This window comes from Trachypithecus francoisi, unplaced genomic scaffold (genome assembly GCF_009764315.1).
Source record: "Trachypithecus francoisi isolate TF-2019V2 unplaced genomic scaffold, Tfra_2.0 Contig01461, whole genome shotgun sequence".
Classification (NCBI taxonomy): domain Eukaryota; kingdom Metazoa; phylum Chordata; class Mammalia; order Primates; family Cercopithecidae; genus Trachypithecus; species Trachypithecus francoisi.
In genome coordinates, this window is record NW_022681433.1 from 6,442,280 (window position 1) to 6,457,407 (window position 15,128).

The window sequence follows — 15,128 nt, forward strand, 5'->3', positions numbered from 1 at the left end:
GCAGAGAAACTAGATCATGCATATATTGCTGGTGAGCATGTAAAATGGTACGGCCACTTTGGTAAGTATTTTGGCAATTTCTTTAAAAACAACACATGCAACTATTACACGATGCAGCAATTGTGCTCTTGGGCATTTGTCTCAAAGAAATGAAGATTTATGTTCACACAGAAACTTTACATAAATATTTATAGCAGCTTTATTCATAATAGCCCCAAACTGGAAATATCCCAGAAGTCCTCCTATAGATCAATGGTTAAACAAACTGGAGTGTATTCGTACCATGCTATACTACTCAGCAACCAAAAGGAACAATTATTGATACACTCAACAGCCTTAATCTCCAGATTATTATGCTGAGTGGAAAAAAGCATGCATACTGTATGATTCCATTTATGTAACATTATTGAAAGGACAGATTTATAGAAATAGAGAATGAATTAATGATTAAGGAAAGTGTTGGAGTAGGAAAAAAGTGGATGTGGCTATAAAGAGGCAGCATGAGGGATCCTATGGTGATGGAAATGTGCTGTATCTTAATTGTATCAATGTCAATATCCCGGGTGTGGTCTTATACCATAGTTTTGCAAGGTGCTACCATTGGGGGAAACTGGACAAAGAATACTGAAATCTTCCTGTATAATTTCTTAAAATTGCATTTTGTCATTGTTCAGGCTGCTAAAACAGAATACCGTATACTGCGTGGCTTAAACAACACAAATTTATTTCTCACATTTCTGGAGGTTGGGAAGTCCAAGGTCAAGGTGCCAACAAATCCAGGGTCTGGTGAAGGACTCTTCCTCATTTGCAGTAAGCTGTGTTCTCATTGTGCTCTAATTTGGCAGAGAAAGAGGGAGAGTGGGTTCTCTAGCATAAGGACACTAATCCTATTCATGAAGGCTCTACTCTCATGACCTAATTACCTCTCAAAGGCCCATCTCCCAATACAATCATATTGGGGGTTAGGATTTCAACATATGAATTTTAGAGAGACACAAAACATTCAGTCCATAACCCATGTAAATCTACAGGTATCTCAAAATGAAAATTCTAATTTTGTTGTTGTTGTTATTTGTTTGTGGAGATAGGGTCTCACTCTGTCAACCAGGCTGGAGTGCAGTGGCACGATCTCAGCTCACTGCAGCCTCCACCTCCCAGGCTCCAGTGATCCTTCCACTTCAGCCTCCCGAGTACCTAGGACTACAGGCGCATGCCACCAGGCCCGGCTCATTTTTTATTTTATTTTTATTTTTTGTAGAGAAGGGGTTTTTGCCATATTGCCCAGGTTGGTCTCAAACTACCGGCTTCAAGCGATCTGCCTGCCTCGGCCTCCCAAATTGCTAGGATTACAGGTGTAAGCCACCATGCTCAGCCTGAAAAGGTTAATTTTGAAAACTAAAATAGGCATTTAACTCTTTTCCCCAGTCCTGTTATTATTGTTACCACCACTACCAGCTACTACTGCCGCAACTACTGGTTTTGTTTTATTATTATTTTTTTAAATGCACAGACATTCTTTTAATTCAAAATGTAAAGGCTCTGGTCTTTTTATAGAATAACAGAACATCGGAAGAGGTCTTGTGATTCCACAGGCAATCTTCTGGCATCACAAATGGGGAGCTATGACCCCACTGTAGGAGAATCAATAAGCTATGCATGCAAACTAGTGTCCAACTTGCCCTTTTTAAAATAAAAGCAGTATTGGCTGGGAGCAGTGGCTCACGCCTGTAATCCCACCACTTTGGGAGGCCGAGGCAGGTGGATCACCCGAGGTCAGGAGTTCAAAACCAGCCTTGACCAACATAGTGAAACCCCATCTCTTCTAAAAATACAAAAATTAACTGGACATTGTGGCATCCGCCTGTAATCCCAGCTACTAGGGAGACTGAGGCAGAAGAATTGCTTGAACCCAGGAGGCAGAGAGTGCAGTGAGCCGAGATTGTGCAACTGCACTCCAGCCTGGGCAACAATAGGGAAACTCCGTCTCATAAATAAATAAATAAAAAAAATACAATACAATAAAGGGAGCATTAGAAGAACCTATCAAATACAAGCCCTAATCAGGAGAGGACAGATTATCATACCACTCCAGATGTAGGTAAGGTGAGATTTAAGCCCACTAATGTTTTCAACTATGGTTACTTTTCTCTTCCCACAGGCTGATTATGTAAAGAGAAAAACAAATGGAGGTTTTAATTTTAAAACCCTCAGTTTAATCTAGTCCCATATGTTTTACCCTCTTTAACACCTGCAATTCACCTGATTATTAATAGTAAGTCTATTATCGCTGAGCTTTAGTGGCAACCATATTACATTCACTTTTTTACATTACTCCATAAAAATTCTTCTAATGAAAACAGAACCTTATTTATATTTCACATAAGAAATATATGTTGGAAAATTTAATCTCATTAAAAATGTGGTTTCTTGGGCATCATAGTTTCCTCTAGACAGGCATTGGTTTTGGGGATACCGATTGGTTACTATGTTACTTTTTCCAGTGAGGCAAGCTGTGTGCATCTCAGTTTTCTTATCTATGACATGGGAAGATGGAGATATTATGTGGGCTGCTTCCCTACGGGGTTATAGTGATAACCAAATTAAATAATATGAGCGTCAGCTTACAAACTAAAATTTTATGAAAATGTGCAGTAACACACGTGTACATATCAGAAAGAATATGTTGGTATCTGGTAAATACAGAATATTATCTCATATTTTATTTATGTGTTTATGACCTACCTTATTCTATATGCAACTTTATTTTAAAAGACTTCATTTCAGGCCGGGAATGGTGGCTCATGCCTGTAATCCAAGCACTTTGGGAGGCTGAAGCTGGCGGATGCAATGAGCCGAGATCGAGCCTTTGCACTCCAGCCTGGGTGACAAGAGTGAAACTCTGTCTCAAAAAAAAAAAAAAAAAAAGACTTTATTTCTCCACTCAGACTTCTCACTCTAAGAGTAATGCAAAACCTAATGAAGTATCAGGATTTGTTTCCTTCTATGTCTATTTAAAAAATTTATTCATTTTTAATTGATAAATAAAAATTGTATATATTTATGGTATACAACATGATGTCCTGAAATATGCACACATTATGTAATGGCTAAATTAAGCTAATTAACATATGTATCAACTCACACACTTATCATTTATTTGTGATATACATATATATTTAAAATCTCTCTTAGCAATTTTCAAGTATACAATACATTGTTATTAACTATAGTCACCATGTTGTATAATAGTTTTCCTGATCCTATTCCTCCTGTAAATGAACTTTTCCATCCCCATTTTCTTTTCTTTTTTTTTTGAGACTGGGCCTTGCTCTGTCACCCATCCTGGAGTGCAGTGGTGGGATCTCGGCTCGCTGCAACCTCCGTCTCCTGGGGCTCAAGTGATCCTTCCACCTCAGCCTCCCGAGTAGCTGGGACTACAAGAACGCGTCACCAAGCCCAGATAAGTTTTGTATTTTTCTTCTGCAGAGACAGGGTTTCACTGTGTTGCTCAGGCTGGTCTCGAACTCCTGTGCTCAAGTGATCGACCTCCGAAAGTATTGGGATTACAGGCAGGAGCCACTGCACCTGGCCCCTAACTATTGTCAACAGAGCCCTAAAAAATAGACCTAAGACTCATTAAATGATATGTGAACCAACAGAAAAGACATGGAATCAACCCAAATGCCCATCAACAATAGACTGGATAAAGAAAACGTGGTACATATACACCACGGAATATTATGCAGCCATAAAAACGAATGAGATCAGCCGGGCACGGTGGCTCAAGCCTATGCACTTTGGGAGGCCAAGGCGGGTGGATCACCTGAGGTCAGGAGTTCAAGACCAACCTGGCCAACATGGTGAAACCCCTTGTCTACTAAAAATACAGAACAGCTGGGCACTGTGGCAGGTGCCTGTAGTCCCAGCTACTCGGGAGGCTGAGGCAGGAGAATCACTTGAACCTGGGAGGTGGAGGTTGCAGTAAACCAAGATTGCACCATTGCACTCCAGCCTGGGTGACAGAGTAAGACTGTCTCAAAAAAAAAAAAAAAAAAAAAGGAATAAGATCATGTCTTATTGCAGGGACATGGATGAAGTTGGAAGTTGGAAGCCATTATCCTCAGCAAACACACACAGGAACAGAAAACTAAATGCTGCATGTTCTCACTTATGAGTTGGAGCTAAACAATGAGAACACATGGACACAGGGAGGGGAACATCACACATTGAGGTCTGTTGGGAAGGGAGGGTGGGAAGAGGGAGAGCATCAGAATAAATAGCTAATGGATGCTGGGCTTACTACCTAGGTGACGGGTTGACAGGTGCAGCAAACCACCATGGCACATGTTTACCTATGTAACAAATCTTCATATCCTGCGCATGTACCCCAGAACTAAAAATAAAAATTTTTAAAAATGATATGTGAACACAGAAGTACACCATCAAGGAATAAAAGTGATTAGGTTTTATTGGTCAAATGTTTAAGATTCTGTGTGCACATAAAGCATTGTATGTGTATAGAAAATGCTTTTAGAGATATTCTTTTATTATCATTTAAAGTATTCTGAATATCTCTTTAATTTCTCTTAGGGTCTATAAAATGAAAGAGCAGTGTGTGGATTGGAGAGCATAAGATTTATTAGCCATTATAAAGATGATAATACCATGAAAATGGCAAAAAGGCAACGTGTTAGTCACTTCACAGTTACAAGGAAAAAATTAGCACGTTTCAGAGAGGCAGCACACAGGCAGGGGTCTTGCTGGTCTAATGGCTTCAACCTGTCCTTTAAAGGAAAGGAGAGAATTTTTCTAGCCAATTTGAGGCAAAAACTTGGCTTTAAACTAATGATTTGTTTTACCCGTTATTAGTGGTCAACCCCAATTATAATTCTGGGGTTCCCTAGGTTGTTGCCTTTTATTTTAGAAAGTATTGCACAGCTTCCAAATCAAAATTAAATTTATCTTTAACTTAAATATCTGCTATTCAAAAAGAATGGGGCTCATTTAGTTCTATGGGGATCAGTTGTCACAAAATCAAACACCCCCATCACAAACTACAAATATATATAGAAATGAAATAAATAAAATTTAAATGTAAAAAAAGCCATTATGATGGGATTAGAGTCTGTGCCACATATACCATCAATTAATTAAGTCCCATGTGAAAATAAGAATAAGCCTTAGTTTCACCCTTACAGTGGATGTAAGTTTTATGGATCATACTCTGTCTCTTCAGCTCCTTTAACATGCTTGCCACTTCTCTATGAACATGCATCACCACCCAGTTCACCCTCACTACACACACACACACACACACACACCACACACACACTACTACTACTACTGTTAGTCTTCCAAAAAAGAGTCCAGGGGCAGGCATTGTTTTCTCCTGCATTGCTCTGCACCTGGGATATGAAAAACCCAAGCCCAAGCTCAGGATTCATTACCCTATTCTCTTCCTCTACTCATAGTAAATCTTCCTACATTTCATAAGTATTTAATGAGCATTTACTATGTGCCAGACACAGTTTTAGCTGTGAGAAATAAGAGCAAAATCAGATACACTCATCATTCTTTTTGATATTATAATTAATGAAAGGGGACAGATATTAATCAAATAGTTAAATATGTATCAATGTGGAACAACAGTGTTGATTATGAATGAGAGAGATATAGGCCGCACAAGAGTACAAAACAGAGGATCTGACTAAGTCAGAGAAGACCAAGAAGGCTTCTCTAGGATGTGACACTTAAACTGGGATGCAGAGGAAGGGAAGTCACTAATGAGGCAAGGAGGGGAAGAGGGAGCACTCTATGAGGGAGCCCAAGTGAAATTTCAACTGGGAGTTGATTGTTGAGTAAGTCCTGCCACTTAATTAAGTAGAAGCCTTTCTGTTCTTTTATATTTATGGCATATTCAATCATTTATTGATTTAATTTATTAAAAATCTTTCTGGGTTTGTTAAGGGCAGCAGAGGTATCAAGAATGAGAAGCAAATATGACATCAAAAGCAAAGCAATGAAAGCAAAAATAGACAAATGGGACAACATCGAACTTAAAAAACGTCTGTGCATCAAAAGAAACATTCAAAAGAATAAAAAAATCAACCTACAGCATGGGAGAATATATTTGCAAACCACATACCTGATAAGGGGTCATCTTCAGATTACATAAGAAACTCCTACAACTCGACAGCAACAACCACCACAATTACAACCAGAATAAAACACTGGCAAAGGACTTGAACAGACATTTCTCTAAAGAAGGTATACAAATGCCAACAGGCATACGAAAAGATGCTCAACAGCACTATTCATAAGAGAAATGCAAATCAAAGTCACAACGAGCTATCTCCTCGCACCCTGTAGGAGGGTCGCTATCAAAAGAACACAAAATAACAAGATTTGGCAAGGATGTAGAGAAATTGGAACCCTTGTGCACTGTTGGTGGACCTGTAAAATGTTGCAGCCATTGTGGACAACAATATGGAGTTTTCTCAAAAAATTAAAAACAGAATTACTGTTTACTCCAACAATCCACTTTCTGGATATATATCCAAAGAATTCAAAGCAGAACCTCAAAGAGTTACTTGCACACCTATATTCATTTTTTCACAACAGCCACAAGGTAGAAGCGACCCACATGTCCACTGATGAATGGATAAAGAAAATATGGTATATATATGCAATAACAGAATATTATGCAGCCTTAAAAAAAAAAAAAAAGAAATCCTGTCACATGCTACAGCATGGATAAACCTCCCGGACACTATGCTAAGTGAAATAAGCTGGTCACAAAAGGACAGATACTGTATGACTTTACTCATATGACATGTCCAAAGTAGTCAAAAATCACAGAGACAAAAAATGGAAAGGTAGTTTCTAACTGGGGGAACTAGGGGAGAGAGCATTAGTGATTAATAGACATTCAGTTTCAATTTTGCAAGATAAAAAAGTTCTAAACATCTGCTGCTGCAAGACAATAGTTAAGACTACTGAACTGTACATTTAAAAAAATTAAAGACATTAGCTTCCGGTTTCATGAAGCCATGGCTTACGATGCAGACATGTCCAAGTCCAAGAACCACACCACACACAACCAGTCCCGAAAATGGCACAGAAATGGCATCAAGAAACCTCGATCACAGAGATATAATCTTTTTTTTTTTTTAATTGAGATGGAGTCTCGCTCTGTCGCCCAGGCTGGAGTGCAGTGGCTCGATCTTGCCTCACTGCAACCTCCGCCTCCCAGGTTCATGCCATTCTGCTGCCTCAGCCTCCCGAGTAGCTGGGACTACAGGTGTCTGCCACCACGCCCGGCTAATTTCTTATATTTTTAGTGGAGACAGGGTTTCACCATGTTAGCCAGGATGGTGTCGATCTCCTGACCTTGTGGTCCGCCCGCCTCGGCCTCCCAAAGTGTTGGGATTACACTGTGCCCGGCCGATAGGAATCTCTTAAGGGGGTGGACCCCAAGTTCCTGAGGAACATGCACTTTGCCAAGAGGCACAACAAGAAGGGCCTAAAGAAGATGCAGGCCAACAGCGTCAAGGCCATGAGTGCACGTGCCGAGGCTATCGAGGCCCTCGTAAAGCCCAAGGAGGTTAAGCCCAAGATCCCAAAGGGTGTCAGCTGCAAGCCCAATCGACTTGCCTGCATTGCCCACCCGAAGCTTGGGAAGCATGCTCGTGCCCTCATTGCCCAGGGGCTCAGGCTGTGCTGGCCAAAGGCCAAGGCCAAGGAACAAACCAAGGCCCAGGCTGCAGCTCCAGCTCCAGTTCCAGCTCAGGCTCCCAAGGTGCCCAGCCCCCTACAAAGGCTTCCGAGTGGAGATCTTTGTCTGCCAACGTGAGGACAGAGAACTAGTGCGACACCCCCAGGCTGTCGTGTACATGGGGCTGGTGTTCTCCTGTGCTATTTGTACAAATAAACCTGAGGCAGGAAAAAAAAATTAGACATTAAAAAAAGTCAGTCTCATCTAGTCCCTAAAATGGTTCCAAATAACATATTACTAAGCAAATTTTTAAATAAATGAATAAATCTGATTAACTCCAATAGCAACATGAATTTAACTGAAATAATAAAGGTGCATTTCAAAAATTGTTTAAAAAGAATGATAGTCAACAAAACACTGAATTAATGATTAAAAGGTCATCGGTGACCTCTAAGAATATTAGGACAGCACTGAAATCAAACAGTGGACAGCGGAAGACAAAAGCCAGATTTGGTGAAATTAGGAAGGGTGGGGTGGCAAGGAAGAAGAAATAAATATCAGCCCTCCTTGTGAAGTCTGACAGTGGAAGAAAGGCCAAATACTGTGTCAGTTTGAGAAAGGGTTTGTTCTCTCCCAGGACGAAAAGCTCTAATTTGATTGATTTCATGACCTTAGTTATTGTTTCTCTCTCATAGAACAAAAAGAGAGATGCCAAATGGACTTAAAGAGAAGTGAAACCCAGAGGCTGCAAATTGCTAGCCGAACTTGGTTCACAATAAAACTTAAGTTGGTTGCAAAATATTTTAAGCCTGTAGTGGCTCCTGCCTGTAATCCCAGCACTTTGGGAGGCCGAGATGGGCGGATCACCTGGAGATCAGGAGTCTGAGACCAGCTTGATCAACACAGTGAAACCCCATCTCCACTAAAAATACAAAAATTAGTTGGGCATGGTGGCATGCACCTGTAGTCCCAGCTGCTTGGGAGGCTGAAGCAGGAGAATCGCTTGGACCCAGGAGGTGGATGTTGCAGTGAATCGAGATCACACCGCTGCACTCCAGCCTGGGCGACAGAAAAAACTATCATAAGTTGTAAGATTTTCCACAAAATTCTGGATGTCTGTTATCTCTTGAAATGATATTATTATCGCATGGCCACAGCTGGCTGGAGCTGCATAGCAATCTCTCCCTTCAGAAAGGCAAAGCCACATCTCTCTTGTCATTACTTCCTAATATTTTTCACCACATACTAAACATTGCATTCATTCGACCAATATTTATTGAGCACCTACTATGTGCCAGGCATTGTTCCAGGCTGTGAGGATACAAGTAGTGAGCAAGACCAGCCTTCTTACAGAGGAGCCAGTCAAAACAAACATATACATAGTTTATACAATTTCATGTAATGATGCTGCTGTGAGGGGGAAAAAGGTAAATTCATTTTAGGAACAATTGTGGGAAGAGGAGGGTGATTTTCTTTTATCTTTTTTCCCCAAAGTATAGTTTCCTGCTTCACAGTACCTATTTATTCTAAAGGTAGCATTTCCTTCCACCTTCGACCCTTGATTTCTCCTTTTTTTTTTTGGCCAAAGTTTATTGATTATCTCTTCAAAGTGTGCATAAATGCATCTCTTCCTCACTTTTCTAGAATGCCGCAGAGCCCACCACATCATGCTGAGATGGTTGCAATGGCTTCCCAATTGGTCTCCTTACCTCTTATCTCTACAAACTTTTCTCCCTCACCCCCGTCCACCTTCTAGCCTGTGTAGATTATTCTTCCTGGGACGTCACTGCCCATGTTGCATCACTTTTCAACTCCACTTCAAGTTCCAGGACAACAATGAGGTGTACATACCTGGGTTTTGGAGTCAGGCAGCCTGGAAGGGATAGTCTGTATGTCCCTCAGTTTCCTCACTGTAAAATGCAGATGATAATTCTCCCATGAGAGGTCGTGAGAGGGAAATGAGAGGAGGTGTGGGAAGCGCCAGTCCAGTTCCCGGTTGGGGGACTCTCACAATGGAAACAGCATCTGATCCTCACTGCTGAGTCAAGACGGTCCATCGCTCTCTTGTCTCAATCCTTTAGAACGTATTTGGTGATGAACTGCCACGTTAACATTATTTTTCTTATCTACCCAACTAGTTTGACAATTCTCCTAGGAAAACTGAGGCTTTTCTACTCAAAGCCTCAGGGAATTCTGCACATAGCAGGCATTCTGCCTTTATGATTGAACAAGTTGGGCCTGCATCAGTGTCAGGCCAGGGTGGCAAGTGGGCTGAAGTGCAGCCTGCACTGTGCTGGGAGGCCGGCACCTGCAGGACTGCACCCACTGAGGCAGGGTGGAGGCCTGGAGGGGCAGGACAGTAGGTGTTCATGCTCTCTTCTCAAGTCGGAGCTGAAATTTCGACCCTGTGAAGACCTCCCTGACACCTCCCTGTGCCCATTCCCCTACGGTGACACACAAAGTTGTGTGATAATCATTTCTATGTGTATCTCTCTCTCAGGCTGCATTTACTAAGGGCCAGTGCTCTGTGTTCATATAGTTAATTCGGGTGCCTGGTACTTAGGAAAGCGTTCAATAATGATTACGGAATGAAAGATGACTTTCAAGGAAAGTCCGAATGGGAGGCAGAAAAACTGCAGCATCAGGACAGAGTTACAGATAAAATTTAGAGAGGAGACTTGAGGTGGGAGGAGTATGGAGGCTCTGATTCCTAGTTATTACTCTGACTGGAAACATTATCAGGCTAGCTCAAACTTAAGGTACTAGAGACGTACAAAGCAGAATCTTTGCATCCATGGATGACTACAGACTTTGTTACAATCTGTTTTTTTAATTTTTTAATACTATTTTATTTATACTCACTATGAAAAAATGGTAATACTATCATGTTTACATAGATGCTAATATTGGAAACAGAATTCAGTAACAAATTACATTTAAATTTTATAAAGAACACACAAACATTAAAACACTGATTGGTTAAAGGAAGCAGAGTTTGAGGAAAAACCATTAGCTATAATTTTTACTTTCATTAAAGAGCAGCACCCTCTGAGAAGAATCAAATCAATCAGTAACATTCATCTATACCATAAAATAAAAGTACAAAGGAAAGTTAGTGATTGTACTGATTTTGCTTTTACTAAGCCATTTTACGTTCCTCGCACTCAATGCGAATAAAACATAATCTGAAGAAAAATATCTCATTATTATTCGCAATAAAAAAATCGGCTTCATTCTGCAGGCCTGGGCAGACTGTACAATAGAGAGCACTTACTGGCTCAAGTGGATCAATGTACCGGTTTGATTCTGATCCACGGAATAGAATCTCATCCATATTTGGTGGCTGGACTAACTCCATGGGAGCTGTGGCAGACTGAACCATTTTTGTGGTATCCCCAGATCTCACTAAATAAGAAAAGACCCTACCCCAGAAAATATAACAATTGATCTGTCCATAAATTTTATCTATATGCTTCTTCTTTAGTATAAGTTGGAAAAAGAGGCCCTTTCTTGAGCACATGGATAAAAGTACTGCCGTCTAAAGATTGCTGGATCGATATTGTGATTTATCGATATAATAAAGAGAAGGTACACATTGAAACCATTGTCCGATTAAGAAACTTGCACAACTTGTCTCAATTCTTCAAAGAATGGAGTTTCTTTTCTAGGCTGACAATTAGTCCTGTATTGGCATTGCTGCTGGCTATGAAACTCACTACCAAAGGTAATGATTTAATTGAATCACCTGGTAGGTGTAACAGTAACAGATGATACTTTTATTTTTTGAAAGTCCAAGTTTGCTCCTTTGGTCTGTTGCAAGGGCAAAAGTAGATGAGAAATCAGGTCTCAAAGCACGCTCTGGAGCATTATCATTGGCCACTTTAAAATAGGTACTCCAACTCTGACACAACAATTTTATACATGAATCGCTTTAGGTCATCCGCCATGATGAACTCCCTTCTCTTGCAGGATCAATCTCCATGCCTGGGGGTTCTGGGCTGCCCGGTTCTCTCCACTGTCACTTCAGGGACAGCTTCAAAGACCACAATCTGGTTTTATGTTGGGTATATGGCAAATGCAAAGAATTGACTCTTGGGGTGAGGAAGCTGCCCTTCCTACCACTGTTTTATAGCCTGAGGGAGCTCATGTTAGGCCAAGACCTTACCGTCTTTCAGAAAACAGATCTCAGTTTTGCCATGGTTTTGAGGTCCTGAACCAAAACGTCACTGGCGGTTCTACCAAATCACAACCTCTGACTGAGTCTCTCCTCTCATATGATTCCCATAACAGAATGTTTTGGTGGAAGTTCTGTTAAGCAGTAAAACCACAGCCAACCAAGAAATCACCGATAAAGCAAAGTCTAGCTTTCCATTAACCAGGACAGTCAGCTTCTGTAAAATGGAGTGTCAACACTGTGCCTTCTGTACTAGGCCAAGTGTTTTCTCCTTCTTGGAACTCACCAGATCTTATTGTTCTTGAGTGGAATGGATTAACTTTCTATACTAGCCTTGAGGAATACATGATAGGAATTCTATCAGTGACAGACTAATGTTTAGGCAGGAAAAAGTCATCATCATGCAGAAATATCCTGGTATGTAAATGAGAACGTACAGAAAAAAGCTGACTAGACATACTCTAAATCAAAGGCCTGCCAAGAGTCAAGAGAATTCCGCGAACTGAAAAAGACTCCATGCCAGAATCATGAGCCAGCGCTGCAGAGGTTATAATTTCTTTCTCTGCATTGTGTCCTCTGCATTATGCTCACATACGAGAAGAAAACTGAGATACTGATTGGGCCATTTCTTTTCTTAATTTAATTTTTAAAAACTTGAGCCACAAGGTATCAATTCTGAGGACCAAATTAGTTTACTGGCAATAAAGTCCACAACCAGCATAATCCTTAAAATATAATCTGTAGCCCTTACCAGTTCCGCTGTTTCCTGGTGTTTCTCACCCAGGACGATCTCAAACCCAACAAGTAGCCAGGAGCAGAGGTATCTGGGCCAATGTAGGAAGAAGACTTTGAGGTTAAGGCATGGTATTTAAGGTTCTGCTGCAAATGTTGTTTTAAACAAATCACCATTCAACTACAACGGTATAATAATGCAAACATATCATCTGCCATGAAGAAAGTGCAGTGCTTTGAGAACTAGAAAAAGCAGTTAAATTTAAGGCCTTGCTTTATATTTCGGAGCTGCTATCGGGGCCTATGACTTTCCTGCACCCAGGAGCAAACTGAAAACTGTCCTGTGTGGCTTTATTCCACGTTCACCCCTGCAGCAAATGCCTTTTCTGTGAGGAGCTACCGGCTGATGGGGAATCAAGAAGTGGTTCCTCCTAAGTGGCGTTTCTGAGTGGGTTCCAGGAGTCCACAGTGACCTTAAGAGGCAGGCTACTTGGGGGGCAGCCAGGCCGTGAGACGAGAAAGTTGTTAAGTAACATTGCTGTGTGCCCATAAGTTTGTATCTTTTATTAGATTAGATAATATATCTCACATGCTGGGTTGTTAAGCAAATAAATATGCGTAAGGAAATTACAATCCACATAATTATATGAGTCGTTTCAACCACCACTCACCCCCAGAGTGACTGTATTTTCTTGTGCCTATGCCAGTGCAGCCCAGTTGCTCTGTCACTGTCAATGGGGACAGGATCCCCTTACTCCGAAAAGCAAATCAGGAACAAACAGGGCAAGTGAGAGTACATCAGGGCCCAGAAACATGTGAGAAACAGCAGCTCAGAAGGGTCTCCAGACTGATGGGCGCGTGATCCTATATTCTTGTTGGGCTGACAACCCTTCTAAGGCTTCAGGCTCCAGGTGCTGGCAAGAAAGCTCAGAGGTGGGGTGCGAGAGAGACACGCGAGGCGACCCACGCAGGCAGAAGGCTCCCACCCCACCCGGGGACGCCCCCCCACAGCAGGCCGGGATCGCCGGCAGGGGCTGAGCCTGGGGTCGCGCAGGGGGACCCAGAGGGCAGCCCGGGGCTGGGGGTGGGGAAGAGGCGGGAACCCAGGGGCGGACCGCTGCGAGGTGTACTCCCCCGCCACCCCTGCGCCGCGAGTTTCCGCGCACGTGGCCGTGGGGCCGGCCTCGCTCCCGCCCCCCGCCGGGTCCGCGCAGCCCCCTCCTCCGCTGTTCCCGGAGCGGCCAGAGCGCGCGGCGGCGGGCGGGGGCGGGCCGCAAGCAGGGCTCCCTGGCTGCTTTCCAGGTCGGCGCACTAATACGGGCGATGAGGCTTCGCGGCTCCAGTCTGACTGACGCCGGCTGGGGCCGCCGCCGCCGCCGCTGCAGCCGCTGTCTCGGTCCCCGCCGCCGCCGCCGCCGCCGCCGGGCCCTGCAGGCGCTGGGCGCGCGCAGCCAGGCAGTGAGTGCGCGACGCTCGGAGCGGGCAGCCGGGGGACCACCGCGGGGGCGGGGTGGGGGGCGCCGGACCTGGGTGGGGGAGGGATGAGTGGCACCGCGGGGACAGGTAAGACTTGCCCTCCCCGGCCGCGCGCTGCTTGTGTGCGTGCGTGTGAGCGCGTTGAGTGGAGGGCTAAGTTGTTCGTCCTCGGGGCAGCCTGGGAGGCTCCTCGGCGTGTGGCTTGGCTCCTGGCGCTCGCCGTCCCGGTGCTTCTCGGTGGGGCCTGTCTAGGGTGGGGTGGGCGCGGAGCCGGAGGGGACCGCTCCGGGGACTTGCTCGCAGGGCCGCCGCCTTCCTCGCGCCTGCATCCGCCCGCGCCGCGGGCCCCGGGACCTGTCAAGGGATGCTCGTCCTGCGGCGGGGGCGGCGGCCGGGCTGGAGCTGGGGCTCGGGGTGTAGGCAGGGACCAGGATGGGCGCCAGAGGAGTCGCTTGCTGTAGCTGGAGAGCGGGGACAGCGGACAGAGGGGGCGGCGGGGGTCGTCATTGTGATTCTTTGGGGGCCACTTTTAAACTCGCCAGTGCCCCATTGGCCTCGTTGGCCTTCTGTTTCATAGGCTTTTTGCTTTGCTTACCTTTGAGGCATGCGAAGTGAGAAAAAAAAAAGTTAGGAATGTTGTTCAAGTGTCTCCGGGCTCGCGCTTGGACTGTGTCGGAGCCCGAGTGTTTGTCTTTTCCTTGGCCCGCCCCTCGATGCCAGTTCTCCGCAGAGGGGAGGGGGCGAGGTGGGGAGCAGATACAGGAGACTGCCTGACGCCAGCTTTGTGATCGGAAGGAGGAGCGCGGGGAAAGCATTTTTATGGATGGCTAATCGCTGACAAGTCTTCCCGTTACTATTCCTTCCTCCTCCCGCCCTTGACCGTGAACATTTGAGATGATAGTTTGGAAATACTACGTTGACTTATTTCTGGGCTGGAGTGGGTACTCCTGAGAAGTAACCTACAAATGATACGAATCCAGTTTGGGGATAAAGTTGTATGTCAATTCTTTACCCAGTAGTTCACAGTGAGGT

General features: G+C 43.8%; 1 protein-coding gene and 2 pseudogenes across 2 annotated transcripts in view; 2 read left to right on the top strand and 1 right to left on the bottom strand.

Annotated features, from left to right (window-relative positions):
• Positions 1–1,612: 1,612 nt before the first annotated feature.
• On the top strand, positions 1,613–8,092 carry LOC117096345 (annotated as a pseudogene).
• Positions 8,093–11,326: 3,234 nt separating this feature from the next.
• On the bottom strand, positions 11,327–11,722 carry LOC117096468 (annotated as a pseudogene).
• Positions 11,723–13,767: 2,045 nt separating this feature from the next.
• The window catches only part of SMAD9 (SMAD family member 9), a 75,921-nt gene continuing 74,560 nt past the window's right edge, over positions 13,768–15,128 (top strand). The window contains exon 1 of one of the 2 annotated variants that reach the window (XM_033235119.1): positions 13,768–14,078. The gene's annotated coding sequence lies outside the window, so the exon portion shown is untranslated. The remainder of the gene's footprint in view (positions 14,079–15,128) is intronic. The other variant, XM_033235133.1, reaches the window with a different exon arrangement.